Here is a 20,497-nt window from a genome sequence, read left to right as displayed (position 1 = left end):
ACTCGTGGTAATGGTTCGTAGTCCGAGACTGGAATGCGCCAAACCGTTGAATGCGTCACCGTGGGCAGTCTCGCGATCATAAAAGATCGGTGGACAGGACCAAACTCGTGGTAATGGTTCGTAGTCCGAGACTGGAATGCGCCAAACCGTTGAATGCGTCTCCGTGGGCAGTCTCGCGATCATTAAAAGTCGGTGGACAGGACCAAACTCGTGTAATGGTTCGTAGTCTGAGACTGGAATGCGCCAAACCGTTGAATGCGTCACCGTGGGCAGTCTCGCGATCATTAAAAGTCGGTGGACAGGACCAAACTCGTGGTAATGGTTCGTAGTCTGAGACTGGAATGCGCCAAACCGTTGAATGCGTCACCAGGCAGTCTCGCGATCATTAAAAGATCGGTGGACAGGACCAAACTCGTGGTAATGGTTCGTAGTCCGAGACTGGAATGCGCCAAAAATGCGCATGGGCAGTCTCGCGATCATTAAAAGATCGGTGGACAGGACCAAACTCGTGGTAATGGTAGTCGTATCGAGACTGGAATGCGCCAAACCGTTGAATGCGTCCGTGGGCAGTCTCGCGATCATTAAAAGATCGGTGGACAGGACCAAACTCGTGGTAATGGTTCGTAGTCTGAGACTGGAATGCGCCAAACCGTTGAATGCGTCACCGTGGGCAGTCTCGCGATCATTAAAAGTCGGTGGACAGGACCAAACTCGTGGTAATGGTTCGTAGTCGAGACTGGAATGCGCCAAACCGTTTGAAATGCGTCACCATGGGCAGTCTCGCGATCATTAAAAGATGGTGGACAGGACCAAACTCGTGGTAATAGTTCGTAGTCCGAGACGGAAATGCGCCAAAAGCGCATCGGCATGGACAGTCTCGCGATCATCAAATGATCGGTGAACAGGACCAAACTCGTGGTAATGGTTCGTATCCGAGACTGGAATGCGCCAAACGTTGAATGCGTCTCCGTGGGCAGTCTCGCGATCATTAAAAGATCGGTGGACAGGACAAAACTCGTGGTAATGGTTCGTAGTCTGAGACTGGAATGCGCCAAACCGTTGAATGCGTCACCGTGGGCAGTCTCGCGATCATTAAAAGTCGGTGGACAGGACCAAACTCGTGGTAATGGTTCGTAGTCTGAGACTGGAATGCGCCAAACCGTTGAATGCGTCACCGTGGGCAGTCTCGCGATCATTAAAAGTCGGTGGACAGGACCAAACTCGTGGTAATGGTTCGTAGTCTGAGACTGGAATACGCCAAACCGTTGAATGCGTCACCATGGGCAGTCTCGCGATCATTAAAAGATCGGTGGACAGGACCAAACTCGTGGTAATAGTTCGTAGTCCGAGACGGAAATGCGCCAAAAGCGCATCGGCATGGACAGTCTCGCGATCATCAAATGATCGGTGAACAGGACCAAACTCGTGGTAATGGTTCGTAATCCGAGACTGGAATGCGCCAAACGTTGAATGCGTCTCCGTGGGCAGTCTCGCGATCATTAAAAGATCGGTGGACAGGACCAAACTCGTGGTAATGGTTCGTAGTCTGAGACTGGAATGCGCCAAACCGTTGAATGCGTCACCGTGGGCAGTCTCGCGATCATTAAAAGTCGGTGGACAGGACCAAACTCGTGGTAATGGTTCGTAGTCTGAGACTGGAATGCGCCAAACCGTTGAATGCGTCACCGTGGGCAGTCTCGCGATCATTAAAAGTCGGTGGACAGGACCAAACTCGTGGTAATGGTTCGTAGTCTGAGACTGGAATGCGCCAAACCGTTGAATGCGTCACCATGGCAGTCTCGCGATCATTAAAAGATCGGTGGACAGGACCAAACTCGTGGTAATAGTTCGTAGTCCGAGACGGAAATGCGCCAAAAGCGCATCGGCATGGACAGTCTCGCGATCATCAAATGATCGGTGAACAGGACCAAACTCGTGGTAATGGTTCGTATCCGAGACTGGAATGCGCCAAACCGTTGAATGCGTCTCCGTGGGCAGTCTCGCGATCATTAAAAGATCGGTGGACAGGACCAAACTCGTGGTAATGGTTCGTAGTCTGAGACTGGAATGCGCCAAACCGTTGAATGCGTCACCGTGGGCAGTCTCGCGATCATTAAAAGTCGGTGGACAGGACCAAACTCGTGGTAATGGTTCGTAGTCTGAGACTGGAATGCGCCAAACCGTTGAATGCGTCACCGTGGGCAGTCTCGCGATCATTAAAAGTCGGTGGACAGGACCAAACTCGTGGTAATGGTTCGTAGTCTGAGACTGGAATACGCCAAACCGTTGAATGCGTCACCATGGGCAGTCTCGCGATCATTAAAAGATCGGTGGACAGGACCAAACTCGTGGTAATAGTTCGTAGTCCGAGACGGAAATGCGCCAAAAGCGCATCGGCATGGACAGTCTCGCGATCATCAAATGATCGGTGAACAGGACCAAACTCGTGGTAATGGTTCGTAATCCGAGACTGGAATGCGCCAAACCGTTGAATGCGTCTCCGTGGGCAGTCTCGCGATCATTAAAAGATCGGTGGACAGGACCAAACTCGTGGTAATGGTTCGTAGTCTGAGACTGGAATGCGCCAAACCGTTGAATGCGTCACCGTGGGCAGTCTCGCGATCATTAAAGATCGGTGGACAGGACCAAACTCGTGGTAATGGTTCGTAGTCCGAGACTGGAATGCGCCAAACCGTTGAATGCGTCTCCGTGGGCAGTCTCGCGATCATTAAAAGTCGGTGGACAGGACCAAACTCGTGGTAATGGTTCGTAGTCTGAGACTGGAATGCGCCAAACGTTGAATGCGTCACCGTGGGCAGTCTCGCGATCATTAAAAGATCGGTGGACAGGACCAAACTCGTGGTAATGGTTCGTAGTCCGAGACTGGAATGCTCCAAACCGTTGAATGCGTCTCCGTGGGCAGTCTCGCGATCATTAAAAGTCGGTGGACAGGACCAAACTCGTGGTAATGGTTCGTAGTCTGAGACTGGAATACGCCAAACGTTGAATGCGTCACCATGGGCAGTCTCGCGATCATTAAAAGATCGGTGGACAGGACCAAACTCGTGGTAATAGTTCGTAGTCCGAGACGGAAATGCGCCAAAAGCGCATCGGCATGGACAGTCTCGCGATCATCAAATGATCGGTGAACAGGACCAAACTCGTGGTAATGGTTCGTAATCCGAGACTGGAATGCGCCAAACCGTTGAATGCGTCTCCGTGGGCAGTCTCGCGATCATTAAAAGTCGGTGGACAGGACCAAACTCGTGGTAATGGTTCGTAGTCTGAGACTGGAATGCGCCAAACCGTTGAATGCGTCACCGTGGGCAGTCTCGCGATCATTAAAAGATCGGTGGACAGGACCAAACTCGTGGTAATGGTTCGTAGTCCGAGACTGGAATGCTCCAAACCGTTGAATGCGTCTCCGTGGGCAGTCTCGCGATCATTAAAAGTCGGTGGACAGGACCAAACTCGTGGTAATGGTTCGTAGTCTGAGACTGGAATACGCCAAACCGTTGAATGCGTCACCATGGGCAGTCTCGCGATCATTAAAAGATCGGTGGACAGGACCAAACTCGTGGTATAGTTCGTAGTCCGAGACGGAAATGCGCCAAAAGCGCATCGGCATGGACAGTCTCGCGATCATCAAATGATCGGTGAACAGGACAAACTCGTGGTAATGGTTCGTAATCCGAGACTGGAATGCGCCAAACCGTTGAATGCGTCTCCGTGGGCAGTCTCGCGATCATTAAAAGATCGGTGGACAGGACCAAACTCGTGGTAATGGTTCGTAGTCTGAGACTGGAATGCGCCAAACCGTTGAATGCGTCACCGTGGCAGTCTCGCGATCATTAAGTCGTGGACAGGACAAACTCGTGGTATGTTCGTGTCGAGACTGGATGCCCCAAACCGTGAATGCGTCCCGTGGCAGTCCGCGATCATTAAAAGTCGGTGGACAGGACCAAACTCGTGGTAATGGTTCGTAGTCTGAGACTGGAATACGCCAAACCGTTGAATGCGTCACCATGGGCAGTCTCGCGATCATTAAAAGATCGGTGGACAGGACCAAACTCGTGGTAATAGTTCGTAGTCCGAGACGGAAATGCGCCAAAAGCGCATCGGCATGGACAGTCTCGCGATCATCAAATGATCGGTGAACAGGACCAAACTCGTGGTAATGGTTCGTAATCCGAGACTGGAATGCGCCAAACCGTTGAATGCGTCTCCGTGGGCAGTCTCGCGATCATTAAAAGATCGGTGGACAGGACCAAACTCGTGGTAATGGTTCGTAGTCTGAGACTGGAATGCGCCAAACCGTTGAATGCGTCACCGTGGGCAGTCTCGCCATCATTAAAAGTCGGTGGACAGGACCAAACTCGTGGTAATGGTTCGTAGTCTGAGACTGGAATGCGCCAAACCGTTGAATGCGTCACCGTGGGCAGTCTCGCGATCATTAAAAGTCGGTGACAGGACCAAACTCGTGGTAATGGTTCGTAGTCTGAGACTGGAATACGCCAAACCGTTGAATGCGTCACCATGGGCAGTCTCGCGATCATTAAAAGATCGGTGGACAGGACAAACTCGTGGTAATAGTTCGTAGTCCGAGACGGAAATGCGCCAAAAGCGCATCGGCATGGACAGTCTCGCGATCATCAAATGATCGGTGAACAGGACAAACTCGTGGTAATGGTTCGTAATCCGAGACTGGAATGCGCCAAACCGTTGAATGCGTCTCCGTGGGCAGTCTCGCGATCATTAAAAGATCGGTGGACAGGACCAAACTCGTGGTAATGGTTCGTAGTCTGAGACTGGAATGCGCCAAACCGTTGAATGCGTCACCGTGGGCAGTCTCGCGATCATTAAAAGTCGGTGGACAGGACCAAACTCGTGGTAATGGTTCGTAGTCTGAGACTGGAATACGCCAAACCGTTGAATGCGTCACCATGGGCAGTCTCGCGATCATTAAAAGATCGGTGGACAGGACCAAACTTGTGGTAATAGTTCGTAGTCCGAGACGGAAATGCGCCAAAAGCGCATCGGCATGGACAGTCTCGCGATCATCAAATGATCGTGGACAGGACCAAACTCGTGTAATAGTTCGTAGTCCGAGACGGAAATGCGCCAAAAGCGCATCGACATGGACAGTCTCGCGATCATCAAATGATCGGTGGACAGGACCAAACTCGTGGTAATGGTTCGTAGTCCGAGACTGGAATGCGCCAAACCGTTGAATGCGTCTCCGTGGGCAGTCTCGCGATCATTAAAAGTCGGTGGACAGGACCAAACTCGTGGTAATGGTTCGTAGTCTGAGACTGGAATGCGCCAAACCGTTGAATGCGTCACCGTGGGCAGTCTCGCGATCATTAAAAGATCGGTGGACAGGACCAAACTCGTGGTAATGGTTCGTAGTCCGAGACTGGAATGCTCCAAACCGTTGAATGCGTCTCCGTGGGCAGTCTCGCGATCATTAAAAGTCGGTGGACAGGACCAAACTCGTGTAATGGTTCGTAGTCTGAGACTGGAATACGCCAAACCGTTGAATGCGTCACCATGGGCAGTCTCGCGATCATTAAAAGATCGGTGGACAGGACCAAACTCGTGGTAATAGTTCGTAGTCCGAGACGGAAATGCGCCAAAGCGCATCGGCATGGACAGTCTCGCGATCATCAAATGATCGGTGAACAGGACCAAACTCGTGGTAATGGTTCGTATCCGAGACTGGAATGCGCCAAACCGTTGAATGCGTCTCCGTGGGCAGTCTCGCGATCATTAAAAGATCGGTGGACAGGACCAAACTCGTGGTAATGGTTCGTAGTCTGAGACTGGAATGCGCCAAACCGTTGAATGCGTCACCGTGGGCAGTCTCGCGATCATTAAAAGTCGGTGGACAGGACCAAACTCGTGGTAATGGTTCGTAGTCTGAGACTGGAATGCGCCAAACCGTTGAATGCGTCTCCGTGGCAGTCTCGCGATCATTAAAAGTCGGTGGACAGGACCAAACTCGTGGTAATGGTTCGTAGTCCTGAGACTGGAATGCGCCCAACCGTGAAGCGTCACCATGGGCAGTCTCGCGATCATTAAAAGATCGGTGGACAGGACCAAACTCGTGTAATAGTTCGTAGTCCGAGACGGAAATGCGCCAAAAGCGCATCGCATGGACAGTCTCGCGATCATCAAATGATCGGTGAACAGGACCAAACTCGTGGTAATGGTTCGTATCCGAGACTGGAATGCGCCAAACCGTTGAATGCGTCTCCGTGGGCAGTCTCGCGATCATTAAAAGATCGGTGGACAGGACCAAACTCGTGGTAATGGTTCGTAGTCTGAGACTGGAATGCGCCAAACCGTTGAATGCGTCACCGTGGGCAGTCTCGCGATCATTAAAAGTCGGTGGACAGGACCAAACTCGTGGTAATGGTTCGTAGTCTGAGACTGGAATACGCCAAACCGTTGAATGCGTCACCATGGGCAGTCTCGCGATCATTAAAAGATCGGTGGACAGGACCAAACTCGTGGTAATGGTTCGTAGTCCGAGACGGAATGCGCCAAAAGCGCATCGGCATGGGACAGTCTCGCGATCATTAAATGATCGGTGAACAGGACCAAACTCGTGGTAATGGTTCGTAATCGAGACTGGAATGCGCCAAACCGTTGAATGCGTCTCCGTGGGCAGTCTCGCGATCATTAAAAGATCGGTGGACAGGACCAAACTCGTGGTAATGGTTCGTAGTCTGAGACTGGAATGCGCCAAACCGTTGAATGCGTCACCGTGGGCAGTCTCGCGATCATTAAAAGTCGGTGGACAGGACCAAACTCGTGGTAATGGTTCGTAGTCTGAGACTGGAATGCGCCAAACCGTTGAATGCGTCACCGTGGGCAGTCTCGCGATCATTAAAAGTCGGTGGACAGGACCAAACTCGTGGTAATGGTTCGTAGTCTGAGACTGGAATACGCCAAACCGTTGAATGCGTCACCATGGGCAGTCTCGCGATCATTAAAAGATCGGTGGACAGGACCAAACTCGTGGTAATAGTTCGTAGTCCGAGACGGAAATGCGCCAAAAGCGCATCGCATGGACAGTCTCGCGATCATCAAATGATCGGTGAACAGGACCAAACTCGTGGTAATGGTTCGTAATCCGAGACTGGAATGCGCCAAACCGTTGAATGCGTCTCCGTGGGCAGTCTCGCGATCATTAAAAGATCGGTGGACAGGACCAAACTCGTGGTAATGGTTCGTAGTCTGAGACTGGAATGCGCCAAACCGTTGAATGCGTCACCGTGGCAGTCTCGCGATCATTAAAAGTCGGTGGACAGGACCAAACTCGTGGTAATGGTTCGTAGTCTGAGACTGGAATACGCCAAACCGTTGAATGCGTCACCATGGGCAGTCTCGCGATCATTAAAAGATCGGTGGACAGGACCAAACTGTGGTAATGTTCGTAGTCCGAGACGGAATGCGCCAAAAGCGCATCGCATGGACAGTCTCGCGATCATCAAATGATCGGTGGACAGGACCAAACTCGTGGTAATAGTTCGTAGTCCGAGACGGAAATGCGCCAAAAGCGCATCGACATGGACAGTCTCGCGATCATCAAATGATCGGTGGACAGGACCAAACTCGTGGTAATGGTTCGTAGTCCGAGACTGGAATGCGCCAAACCGTTGAATGCGTCTCCGTGGGCAGTCTCGCGATCATTAAAAGTCGGTGGACAGGACCAAACTCGTGGTAATGGTTCGTAGTCTGAGACTGGAATGCGCCAAACCGTTGAATGCGTCACCGTGGGCAGTCTCGCGATCATTAAAAGTCGGTGGACAGGACCAAACTCGTGGTAATGGTTCGTAGTCCGAGACTGGAATGCTCCAAACCGTTGAATGCGTCTCCGTGGGCAGTCTCGCGATCATTAAAAGTCGGTGGACAGGACCAAACTCGTGGTAATGGTTCGTAGTCTGAGACTGGAATACGCCAAACCGTTGAATGCGTCACCATGGGCAGTCTCGCGATCATTAAAAGATCGGTGGACAGGACCAAACTCGTGGTAATAGTTCGTAGTCCGAGACGGAAATGCGCCAAAAGCGCATCGGCATGGACAGTCTCGCGATCATCAAATGATCGGTGAACAGGACCAAACTCGTGGTAATGGTTCGTAATCCGAGACTGGAATGCGCCAAACCGTTGAATGCGTCTCCGTGGGCAGTCTCGCGATCATTAAAAGATCGGTGGACAGGACCAAACTCGTGGTAATGGTTCGTAGTCTGAGACTGGAATGCGCCAAACCGTTGAATGCGTCACCGTGGGCAGTCTCGCCATCATTAAAAGTCGGTGGACAGGACCAAACTCGTGGTAATGGTTCGTAGTCTGAGACTGGAATGCGCCAAACCGTTGAATGCGTCACCGTGGGCAGTCTCGCGATCATTAAAAGTCGGTGGACAGGACCAAACTCGTGGTAATGGTTCGTAGTCTGAGACTGGAATACGCCAAACCGTTGAATGCGTCACCATGGGCAGTCTCGCGATCATTAAAAGATCGGTGGACAGGACCAAACTCGTGGTAATAGTTCGTAGTCCGAGACGGAAATGCGCCAAAAGCGCATCGGCATGGACAGTCTCGCGATCATCAAATGATCGGTGAACAGGACCAAACTCGTGGTAATGGTTCGTAATCCGAGACTGGAATGCGCCAAACCGTTGAATGCGTCTCCGTGGGCAGTCTCGCGATCATTAAAGATCGGTGGACAGGACCAAACTCGTGGTAATGGTTCGTAGTCTGAGACTGGAATGCGCCAAACCGTTGAATGCGTCACCGTGGGCAGTCTCGCGATCATTAAAAGTCGGTGGACAGGACCAAACTCGTGGTAATGGTTCGTAGTCTGAGACTGGAATACGCCAAACCGTTGAATGCGTCACCATGGGCAGTCTCGCGATCATTAAAAGATCGGTGGACAGGACCAAACTCGTGGTAATAGTTCGTAGTCCGAGACGGAAATGCGCCAAAAGCGCATCGGCATGGACAGTCTCGCGATCATCAAATGATCGGTGAACAGGACCAAACTCGTGGTAATGGTTCGTAATCCGAGACTGGAATGCGCCAAACCGTTGAATGCGTCTCCGTGGGCAGTCTCGCGATCATTAAAAGATCGGTGGACAGGACCAAACTCGTGGTAATGGTTCGTAGTCTGAGACTGGAATGCGCCAAACCGTTGAATGCGTCACCGTGGGCAGTCTCGCCATCATTAAAAGTCGGTGGACAGGACCAAACTCGTGGTAATGGTTCGTAGTCTGAGACTGGAATGCGCCAAACCGTTGAATGCGTCACCGTGGGCAGTCTCGCGATCATTAAAAGTCGGTGGACAGGACCAAACTCGTGGTAATGGTTCGTAGTCTGAGACTGGAATACGCCAAACCGTTGAATGCGTCACCATGGGCAGTCTCGCGATCATTAAAAGATCGGTGGACAGGACCAAACTCGTGGTAATAGTTCGTAGTCCGAGACGGAAATGCGCCAAAAGCGCATCGGCATGGACAGTCTCGCGATCATCAAATGATCGGTGAACAGGACCAAACTCGTGGTAATGGTTCGTAATCCGAGACTGGAATGCGCCAAACCGTTGAATGCGTCTCCGTGGGCAGTCTCGCGATCATTAAAAGATCGGTGGACAGGACCAAACTCGTGGTAATGGTTCGTAGTCTGAGACTGGAATGCGCCAAACCGTTGAATGCGTCACCGTGGGCAGTCTCGCGATCATTAAAAGTCGGTGGACAGGACCAAACTCGTGGTAATGGTTCGTAGTCTGAGACTGGAATACGCCAAACCGTTGAATGCGTCACCATGGGCAGTCTCGCGATCATTAAAAGATCGGTGGACAGGACCAAACTTGTGGTAATAGTTCGTAGTCCGAGACGGAAATGCGCCAAAAGCGCATCGGCATGGACAGTCTCGCGATCATCAAATGATCGGTGGACAGGACCAAACTCGTGGTAATAGTTCGTAGTCCGAGACGGAAATGCGCCAAAAGCGCATCGACATGGACAGTCTCGCGATCATCAAATGATCGGTGGACAGGACCAAACTCGTGGTAATGGTTCGTAGTCCGAGACTGGAATGCGCCAAACCGTTGAATGCGTCTCCGTGGGCAGTCTCGCGATCATTAAAAGTCGGTGGACAGGACCAAACTCGTGGTAATGGTTCGTAGTCTGAGACTGGAATGCGCCAAACCGTTGAATGCGTCACCGTGGGCAGTCTCGCGATCATTAAAAGATCGGTGGACAGGACCAAACTCGTGGTAATGGTTCGTAGTCCGAGACTGGAATGCTCCAAACCGTTGAATGCGTCTCCGTGGGCAGTCTCGCGATCATTAAAAGTCGGTGGACAGGACCAAACTCGTGGTAATGGTTCGTAGTCTGAGACTGGAATACGCCAAACCGTTGAATGCGTCACCATGGGCAGTCTCGCGATCATTAAAAGATCGGTGGACAGGACCAAACTCGTGGTAATAGTTCGTAGTCCGAGACGGAAATGCGCCAAAAGCGCATCGGCATGGACAGTCTCGCGATCATCAAATGATCGGTGAACAGGACCAAACTCGTGGTAATGGTTCGTAATCCGAGACTGGAATGCGCCAAACCGTTGAATGCGTCTCCGTGGGCAGTCTCGCGATCATTAAAAGTCGGTGGACAGGACCAAACTCGTGGTAATGGTTCGTAGTCTGAGACTGGAATGCGCCAAACCGTTGAATGCGTCACCGTGGGCAGTCTCGCGATCATTAAAAGATCGGTGGACAGGACCAAACTCGTGGTAATGGTTCGTAGTCCGAGACTGGAATGCTCCAAACCGTTGAATGCGTCTCCGTGGGCAGTCTCGCGATCATTAAAAGTCGGTGGACAGGACCAAACTCGTGGTAATGGTTCGTAGTCTGAGACTGGAATGCGCCAAACCGTTGAATGCGTCACCGTGGGCAGTCTCGCGATCATTAAAAGATCGGTGGACAGGACCAAACTCGTGGTAATGGTTCGTAGTCCGAGACTGGAATGCTCCAAACCGTTGAATGCGTCTCCGTGGGCAGTCTCGCGATCATTAAAAGTCGGTGGACAGGACCAAACTCGTGGTAATGGTTCGTAGTCTGAGACTGGAATACGCCAAACCGTTGAATGCGTCACCATGGGCAGTCTCGCGATCATTAAAAGATCGGTGGACAGGACCAAACTCGTGGTAATAGTTCGTAGTCCGAGACGGAAATGCGCCAAAAGCGCATCGGCATGGACAGTCTCGCGATCATCAAATGATCGGTGAACAGGACCAAACTCGTGGTAATGGTTCGTAATCCGAGACTGGAATGCGCCAAACCGTTGAATGCGTCTCCGTGGGCAGTCTCGCGATCATTAAAAGTCGGTGGACAGGACCAAACTCGTGGTAATGGTTCGTAGTCTGAGACTGGAATGCGCCAAACCGTTGAATGCGTCACCGTGGGCAGTCTCGCGATCATTAAAAGATCGGTGGACAGGACCAAACTCGTGGTAATGGTTCGTAGTCCGAGACTGGAATGCTCCAAACCGTTGAATGCGTCTCCGTGGGCAGTCTCGCGATCATTAAAAGTCGGTGGACAGGACCAAACTCGTGGTAATGGTTCGTAGTCTGAGACTGGAATACGCCAAACCGTTGAATGCGTCACCATGGGCAGTCTCGCGATCATTAAAAGATCGGTGGACAGGACCAAACTCGTGGTAATAGTTCGTAGTCCGAGACGGAAATGCGCCAAAAGCGCATCGGCATGGACAGTCTCGCGATCATCAAATGATCGGTGAACAGGACCAAACTCGTGGTAATGGTTCGTAATCCGAGACTGGAATGCGCCAAACCGTTGAATGCGTCTCCGTGGGCAGTCTCGCGATCATTAAAAGATCGGTGGACAGGACCAAACTCGTGGTAATGGTTCGTAGTCTGAGACTGGAATGCGCCAAACCGTTGAATGCGTCACCGTGGGCAGTCTCGCGATCATTAAAAGTCGGTGGACAGGACCAAACTCGTGGTAATGGTTCGTAGTCCGAGACTGGAATGCTCCAAACCGTTGAATGCGTCTCCGTGGGCAGTCTCGCGATCATTAAAAGTCGGTGGACAGGACCAAACTCGTGGTAATGGTTCGTAGTCTGAGACTGGAATACGCCAAACCGTTGAATGCGTCACCATGGGCAGTCTCGCGATCATTAAAAGATCGGTGGACAGGACCAAACTCGTGGTAATAGTTCGTAGTCCGAGACGGAAATGCGCCAAAAGCGCATCGGCATGGACAGTCTCGCGATCATCAAATGATCGGTGAACAGGACCAAACTCGTGGTAATGGTTCGTAATCCGAGACTGGAATGCGCCAAACCGTTGAATGCGTCTCCGTGGGCAGTCTCGCGATCATTAAAAGATCGGTGGACAGGACCAAACTCGTGGTAATGGTTCGTAGTCTGAGACTGGAATGCGCCAAACCGTTGAATGCGTCACCGTGGGCAGTCTCGCCATCATTAAAAGTCGGTGGACAGGACCAAACTCGTGGTAATGGTTCGTAGTCTGAGACTGGAATGCGCCAAACCGTTGAATGCGTCACCGTGGGCAGTCTCGCGATCATTAAAAGTCGGTGGACAGGACCAAACTCGTGGTAATGGTTCGTAGTCTGAGACTGGAATACGCCAAACCGTTGAATGCGTCACCATGGGCAGTCTCGCGATCATTAAAAGATCGGTGGACAGGACCAAACTCGTGGTAATAGTTCGTAGTCCGAGACGGAAATGCGCCAAAAGCGCATCGGCATGGACAGTCTCGCGATCATCAAATGATCGGTGAACAGGACCAAACTCGTGGTAATGGTTCGTAATCCGAGACTGGAATGCGCCAAACCGTTGAATGCGTCTCCGTGGGCAGTCTCGCGATCATTAAAAGATCGGTGGACAGGACCAAACTCGTGGTAATGGTTCGTAGTCTGAGACTGGAATGCGCCAAACCGTTGAATGCGTCACCGTGGGCAGTCTCGCGATCATTAAAAGTCGGTGGACAGGACCAAACTCGTGGTAATGGTTCGTAGTCTGAGACTGGAATACGCCAAACCGTTGAATGCGTCACCATGGGCAGTCTCGCGATCATTAAAAGATCGGTGGACAGGACCAAACTTGTGGTAATAGTTCGTAGTCCGAGACGGAAATGCGCCAAAAGCGCATCGGCATGGACAGTCTCGCGATCATCAAATGATCGGTGGACAGGACCAAACTCGTGGTAATAGTTCGTAGTCCGAGACGGAAATGCGCCAAAAGCGCATCGACATGGACAGTCTCGCGATCATCAAATGATCGGTGGACAGGACCAAACTCGTGGTAATGGTTCGTAGTCCGAGACTGGAATGCGCCAAACCGTTGAATGCGTCTCCGTGGGCAGTCTCGCGATCATTAAAAGTCGGTGGACAGGACCAAACTCGTGGTAATGGTTCGTAGTCTGAGACTGGAATGCGCCAAACCGTTGAATGCGTCACCGTGGGCAGTCTCGCGATCATTAAAAGTCGGTGGACAGGACCAAACTCGTGGTAATGGTTCGTAGTCCGAGACTGGAATGCTCCAAACCGTTGAATGCGTCTCCGTGGGCAGTCTCGCGATCATTAAAAGTCGGTGGACAGGACCAAACTCGTGGTAATGGTTCGTAGTCTGAGACTGGAATACGCCAAACCGTTGAATGCGTCACCATGGGCAGTCTCGCGATCATTAAAAGATCGGTGGACAGGACCAAACTCGTGGTAATAGTTCGTAGTCCGAGACGGAAATGCGCCAAAAGCGCATCGGCATGGACAGTCTCGCGATCATCAAATGATCGGTGAACAGGACCAAACTCGTGGTAATGGTTCGTAATCCGAGACTGGAATGCGCCAAACCGTTGAATGCGTCTCCGTGGGCAGTCTCGCGATCATTAAAAGATCGGTGGACAGGACCAAACTCGTGGTAATGGTTCGTAGTCTGAGACTGGAATGCGCCAAACCGTTGAATGCGTCACCGTGGGCAGTCTCGCCATCATTAAAAGTCGGTGGACAGGACCAAACTCGTGGTAATGGTTCGTAGTCTGAGACTGGAATGCGCCAAACCGTTGAATGCGTCACCGTGGGCAGTCTCGCGATCATTAAAAGTCGGTGGACAGGACCAAACTCGTGGTAATGGTTCGTAGTCTGAGACTGGAATACGCCAAACCGTTGAATGCGTCACCATGGGCAGTCTCGCGATCATTAAAAGATCGGTGGACAGGACCAAACTCGTGGTAATAGTTCGTAGTCCGAGACGGAAATGCGCCAAAAGCGCATCGGCATGGACAGTCTCGCGATCATCAAATGATCGGTGAACAGGACCAAACTCGTGGTAATGGTTCGTAATCCGAGACTGGAATGCGCCAAACCGTTGAATGCGTCTCCGTGGGCAGTCTCGCGATCATTAAAAGATCGGTGGACAGGACCAAACTCGTGGTAATGGTTCGTAGTCTGAGACTGGAATGCGCCAAACCGTTGAATGCGTCACCGTGGGCAGTCTCGCGATCATTAAAAGTCGGTGGACAGGACCAAACTCGTGGTAATGGTTCGTAGTCTGAGACTGGAATACGCCAAACCGTTGAATGCGTCACCATGGGCAGTCTCGCGATCATTAAAAGATCGGTGGACAGGACCAAACTCGTGGTAATAGTTCGTAGTCCGAGACGGAAATGCGCCAAAAGCGCATCGGCATGGACAGTCTCGCGATCATCAAATGATCGGTGAACAGGACCAAACTCGTGGTAATGGTTCGTAATCCGAGACTGGAATGCGCCAAACCGTTGAATGCGTCTCCGTGGGCAGTCTCGCGATCATTAAAAGATCGGTGGACAGGACCAAACTCGTGGTAATGGTTCGTAGTCTGAGACTGGAATGCGCCAAACCGTTGAATGCGTCACCGTGGGCAGTCTCGCCATCATTAAAAGTCGGTGGACAGGACCAAACTCGTGGTAATGGTTCGTAGTCTGAGACTGGAATGCGCCAAACCGTTGAATGCGTCACCGTGGGCAGTCTCGCGATCATTAAAAGTCGGTGGACAGGACCAAACTCGTGGTAATGGTTCGTAGTCTGAGACTGGAATACGCCAAACCGTTGAATGCGTCACCATGGGCAGTCTCGCGATCATTAAAAGATCGGTGGACAGGACCAAACTCGTGGTAATAGTTCGTAGTCCGAGACGGAAATGCGCCAAAAGCGCATCGGCATGGACAGTCTCGCGATCATCAAATGATCGGTGAACAGGACCAAACTCGTGGTAATGGTTCGTAATCCGAGACTGGAATGCGCCAAACCGTTGAATGCGTCTCCGTGGGCAGTCTCGCGATCATTAAAAGATCGGTGGACAGGACCAAACTCGTGGTAATGGTTCGTAGTCTGAGACTGGAATGCGCCAAACCGTTGAATGCGTCACCGTGGGCAGTCTCGCGATCATTAAAAGTCGGTGGACAGGACCAAACTCGTGGTAATGGTTCGTAGTCTGAGACTGGAATACGCCAAACCGTTGAATGCGTCACCATGGGCAGTCTCGCGATCATTAAAAGATCGGTGGACAGGACCAAACTCGTGGTAATAGTTCGTAGTCCGAGACGGAAATGCGCCAAAAGCGCATCGGCATGGACAGTCTCGCGATCATCAAATGATCGGTGGACAGGACCAACTCGTGGTAATAGTTCGTAGTCCGAGACGGAATGCGCCAAAGCGCACGACATGGACAGTCTCGCGATCATCAAATGATCGGTGGACAGGACCAAACTCGTGGTAATGGTTCGTAGTCCGAGACTGGAATGCGCCAAACCGTTGAATGCGTCTCCGTGGGCAGTCTCGCGATCATTAAAAGTCGGTGGACAGGACCAAACTCGTGGTAATGGTTCGTAGTCTGAGACTGGAATGCGCCAAACCGTTGAATGCGTCACCGTGGGCAGTCTCGCGATCATTAAAAGATCGGTGGACAGGACCAAACTCGTGGTAATGGTTCGTAGTCCGAGACTGGAATGCCCAAACCGTTGAATGCGTCTCCGTGGGCAGTCTCGCGATCATTAAAAGTCGGTGGACAGGACCAAACTCGTGGTAATGTTCGTAGTCTGAGACTGGAATCGCCAAACCGTAATGCGTCACCATGGGCAGTCTCGCGATCATTAAAAGTCGGTGGACAGGACCAAACTCGTGGTAATAGTTCGTAGTCCGAGACGGAAATGCGCCAAAAGCGCATCGGCATGGACAGTCTCGCGATCATCAAATGATCGGTGAACAGGACCAAACTCGTGGTAATGGTTCGTAATCCGAGACTGGAATGCGCCAAACCGTTGAATGCGTCTCCGTGGGCAGTCTCGCGATCATTAAAAGTCGGTGGACAGGACCAAACTCGTGGTAATGGTTCGTAGTCTGAGACTGGAATGCGCCAAACCGTTGAATGCGTCACCGTGGGCAGTCTCGCGATCATTAAAAGATCGGTGGACAGGACCAAACTCGTGGTAATGGTTCGTAGTCCGAGACTGGAATGCCTCCAAACCGTTGAATGCGTCTCCGTGGGCAGTCTCGCGATCATTAAAAGTCGGTGGACAGGACCAAACTCGTGGTAATGGTTCGTAGTCTGAGACTGGAATACGCCAAACCGTTGAATGCGTCACCATGGGCAGTCTCGCGATCATTAAAAGATCGGTGGACAGGACCAAACTCGTGGTAATAGTTCGTAGTCCGAGACGGAAATGCGCAAAAGCGCTCGGCATGGACCAGTCTCGCGATCATCAAATGATCGGTGACAGGACCAAACTCGTGGTAATGGTTCGTAGTCCGAGACTGGAATGCGCCAAACCGTTGAATGCGTCTCCGTGGGCAGTCTCGCGATCATTAAAAGATCGGTGGACAGGACCAAACTCGTGGTAATGGTTCGTAGTCTGAGACTGGAATGCGCCAAACCGTTGAATGCGTCACCGTGGGCAGTCTCGCGATCATTAAAAGTCGGTGGACAGGACCAAACTCGTGGTAATGGTTCGTAGTCGAGACTGGAATGCGCCAAACCGTTGAATGCGTCACCGTGGGCAGTCTCGCGATCATTAAAAGATCGGTGGACAGGACCAAACTCGTGGTAATGGTTCGTAGTCCTGAGACTGGAATGCGCCAAACCGTTGAATGCTCATGGGCAGTCTCGCGATCATTAAAAGATCGGTGGACAGGACCAAACTCGTGGTAATGTTCGTAGTCCGAGACTGGAATGCGCCAAACCGTTGAATGCGTCTCCCGTGGCAGTCTCGCGATCATTAAAAGATCGGTGGACAGGACCAAACTCGTGGTAATGGTTCGTAGTCTGAGACTGGAATGCGCCAAACCGTTGAATGCGTCACCATGGGCAGTCTCGCGATCATTAAAAGATCGGTGGACAGGACCAAACTCGTGGTAATGGTTCGTAGTCGAGACTGGAATGCGCCAAACCGTTGAATGCGTCACCGTGGCAGTCTCGCGATCATTAAAAGATCGGTGACAGGACCAAACTCGTGGTAATGGTTCGTAGTCGAGACTGGAATGCGCCAAACCGTGAATGCGTCACCATGGGCAGTCTCGCGATCATTAAAAGATCGGTGGACAGACCAAACTCGTGGTAATGGTTCGTAGTCGAGACTGGAATGCGCCAAAGCGCATCGGCATGGACAGTCTCGCGATCATCAAATGATCGGTGACAGGACCAAACTCGTGGTAATGGTTCGTAATCCGAGACTGGAATGCGCCAAACCGTTGAATGCGTCTCCGTGGGCAGTCTCGCGATCATTAAAAGATCGGTGGACAGGACCCAAACTCGTGTAATGGTTCGTAGTCTGAGACTGGAATGCGCCAAACCGTTGAATGCTCACCGTGGGCAGTCTCGCGATCATTAAAAGTCGGTGGACAGGACCAAACTCGTTGTAATGGTTCGTAGTCTGAGACTGGAATACGCCAAACCGTGAATCTCACCATGGGCAGTCTCGCGATCATTAAAAGATCGGTGGACAGACCAAACTGTGGTAATAGTTCGTAGTCCGAGACGGAAATGCGCCAAAAGCGGCATCGGCATGGACAGTCTCGCGATCATCAAATGATCGGTGACAGGACCAAACTCGTGGTAATGGTTCGTAGTCCGAGACGAATGCGCCAAACGCATTCGCCTGGACAGTCTCGCGATCATAAAATCGGTGGACAGGACCAAATCGTGGTAATGGTTCGTAGTCTGAGACTGGAATGCGCCAAACCGTTGAATGCGTCACCGTGGGCAGTCTCGCGATCATTAAAATCGGTGGACAGGACCAAACTCGTGGTAATGGTTCGTAGTCTGAGACTGGAATGCGCCAAACCGTTGAATGCGTCACCGTGGGCAGTCTCGCGATCATTAAAAGTCGGTGGACAGGACCAAACTCGTGGTAATGGTTCGTAGTCTGAGACTGGAATGCGCCAAACCGTTGAATGCGTCACCGTGGGCAGTCTCGCGATCATTAAAAGTCGGTGGACAGGACCAAACTCGTGGTAATGGTTCGTAGTCTGAGACTGGAATGCGCCAAACCGTTGAATGCGTCACCATGGCAGTCTCGCGATCATTAAAAGATCGGTGGACAGGACCAAACTCGTGGTAATGGTTCGTAGTCCGAGACTGGAATGCGCCAAAAGCGTCATCGCATGGGCAGTCTCGCGATCATTAAAAGATCGGTGGACAGGACCAAACTCGTGGTAATGGTTCGTAGTCCGAGACTGGAATGCGCCAAACCGTTGAATGCGTCATCGTGGGCAGTCTCGCGATCATTAAAAGTCGGTGGACAGGACCAAACTCGTGGTAATGGTTCGTAGTCCGAGACTGGAATGCGCCAAACCGTTGAATGCGTCCGTGGGCAGTCTCGCGATCATTAAAAGATCGGTGGACAGGACCAAACTCGTGGTAATGGTTCGTAGTCTGAGACTGGAATGCGCCAAACGTTGAATGCGTCACCGTGGGCAGTCTCGCGATCATTAAAAGTCGGTGGACAGGACCAAACTCGTGGTAATGGTTCGTAGTCCGAGACTGGAATGCGCCAAACCGTTGAATGCGTCACCGTGGGCAGTCTCGCGATCATTAAAAGATCGGTGGACAGGACCAAACTCGTGGTAATGGTTCGTAGTCCGAGACTGGAATGCGCCAAAAGCGTCATCGGCATGGGCAGTCTCGCGATCAAAAGATCGGTGGACAGGACCAAACTCGTGGTAATGGTTCGTAGTCCGAGACTGGAATGCGCCAAACGTTGAATGCGTCATCGTGGGCAGTCTCGCGATCATTAAAAGATCGGTGGACAGGACCAAACTCGTGGTAATGGTTCGTAGTCCGAGACTGGAATGCGCCAAACCGTTGAATGCGTCACCGTGGGCAGTCTCGCGATCATTAAAAGTCGGTGGACAGGACCAAACTCGTGGTAATGGTTCGTAGTCTGAGACTGGAATGCGCCAAACCGTTGAATGCGTCACTGGGCAGTCTCGCGATCATTAAAAGATCGGTGGACAGGACCAAACTCGTGGTAATGGTTCGTAGTCCGAGACTGGAATGCGCCAAAAGCGTCATCGCATGGGCAGTCTCGCGATCATTAAAAGATCGGTGACAGGACCAAACTCGTGGTAATGGTTCGTAGTCCGAGACTGGAATGCGCCAAACCGTTGAATGCGTCTCCGTGGGCAGTCTCGCGATCATTAAAAGATCGGTGACAGGACCAAACTCGTGGTAATGGTTCGTAGTCTGAGACTGGAATGCGCCAAACCGTTGAATGCGTCACCGTGGGCAGTCTCGCGATCATTAAAAGTCGGTGGACAGGACCAAACTCGTGGTAATGGTTCGTAGTCTGAGACTGGAATGCGCCAAACCGTTGAATGCGTCACCGTGGGCAGTCTCGCGATCATTAAAAGTCGGTGGACAGGACCAAACTCGTGGTAATGGTTCGTAGTCTGAGACTGGAATGCGCCAAACCGTTGAATGCGTCACCGTGGGCAGTCTCGCGATCATTAAAAGATCGGTGGACAGGACCAAACTCGTGGTAATGGTTCGTAGTCCGAGACTGGAATGCGCCAAACGTCGCATGGGCAGTCTCGCGATCATTAAAAGATCGGTGGACAGGACCAAACTCGTGGTAATGGTTCGTAGTCCGAGACTGGAATGCGCCAAACCGTTGATGCGTCATCCGTGGGCAGTCTCGCGATCATTAAAAGATCGGTGGACAGGACCAAACTCGTGGTAATGGTTCGTAGTCTGAGACTGGAATGCGCCAAACCGTTGAATGCGTCACCGTGGGCAGTCTCGCGATCATTAAAATCGGTGGACAGGACCAAACTCGTGGTAATGGTTCGTAGTCTGAGACTGGAATGCGCCAAACGTTGAATGCGTCACCGTGGGCAGTCTCGCGATCATTAAAAGATCGGTGGACAGGACCAAACTCGTGGTAATGTTCGTAGTCCGAGACTGGAATGCGCCAAAAGCGC

The 20,497-nt window shown here is 51.7% G+C and overlaps 1 pseudogene; it reads left to right on the top strand.

Moving 5' to 3' along the window:
• LOC113561957 overlaps positions 1 to 20,497 on the top strand; it is a 23,298-nt pseudogene that overhangs the window by 1,881 nt on the left and 920 nt on the right.

The sequence above is a fragment of the Ooceraea biroi genome, chromosome 1 (assembly GCF_003672135.1).
Source record: "Ooceraea biroi isolate clonal line C1 chromosome 1, Obir_v5.4, whole genome shotgun sequence".
NCBI classification, from domain to species: domain Eukaryota; kingdom Metazoa; phylum Arthropoda; class Insecta; order Hymenoptera; family Formicidae; genus Ooceraea; species Ooceraea biroi.
Note: the sequence above shows the minus strand (reverse complement) of the source record. Positions and strands in the feature narration are given on the sequence as shown.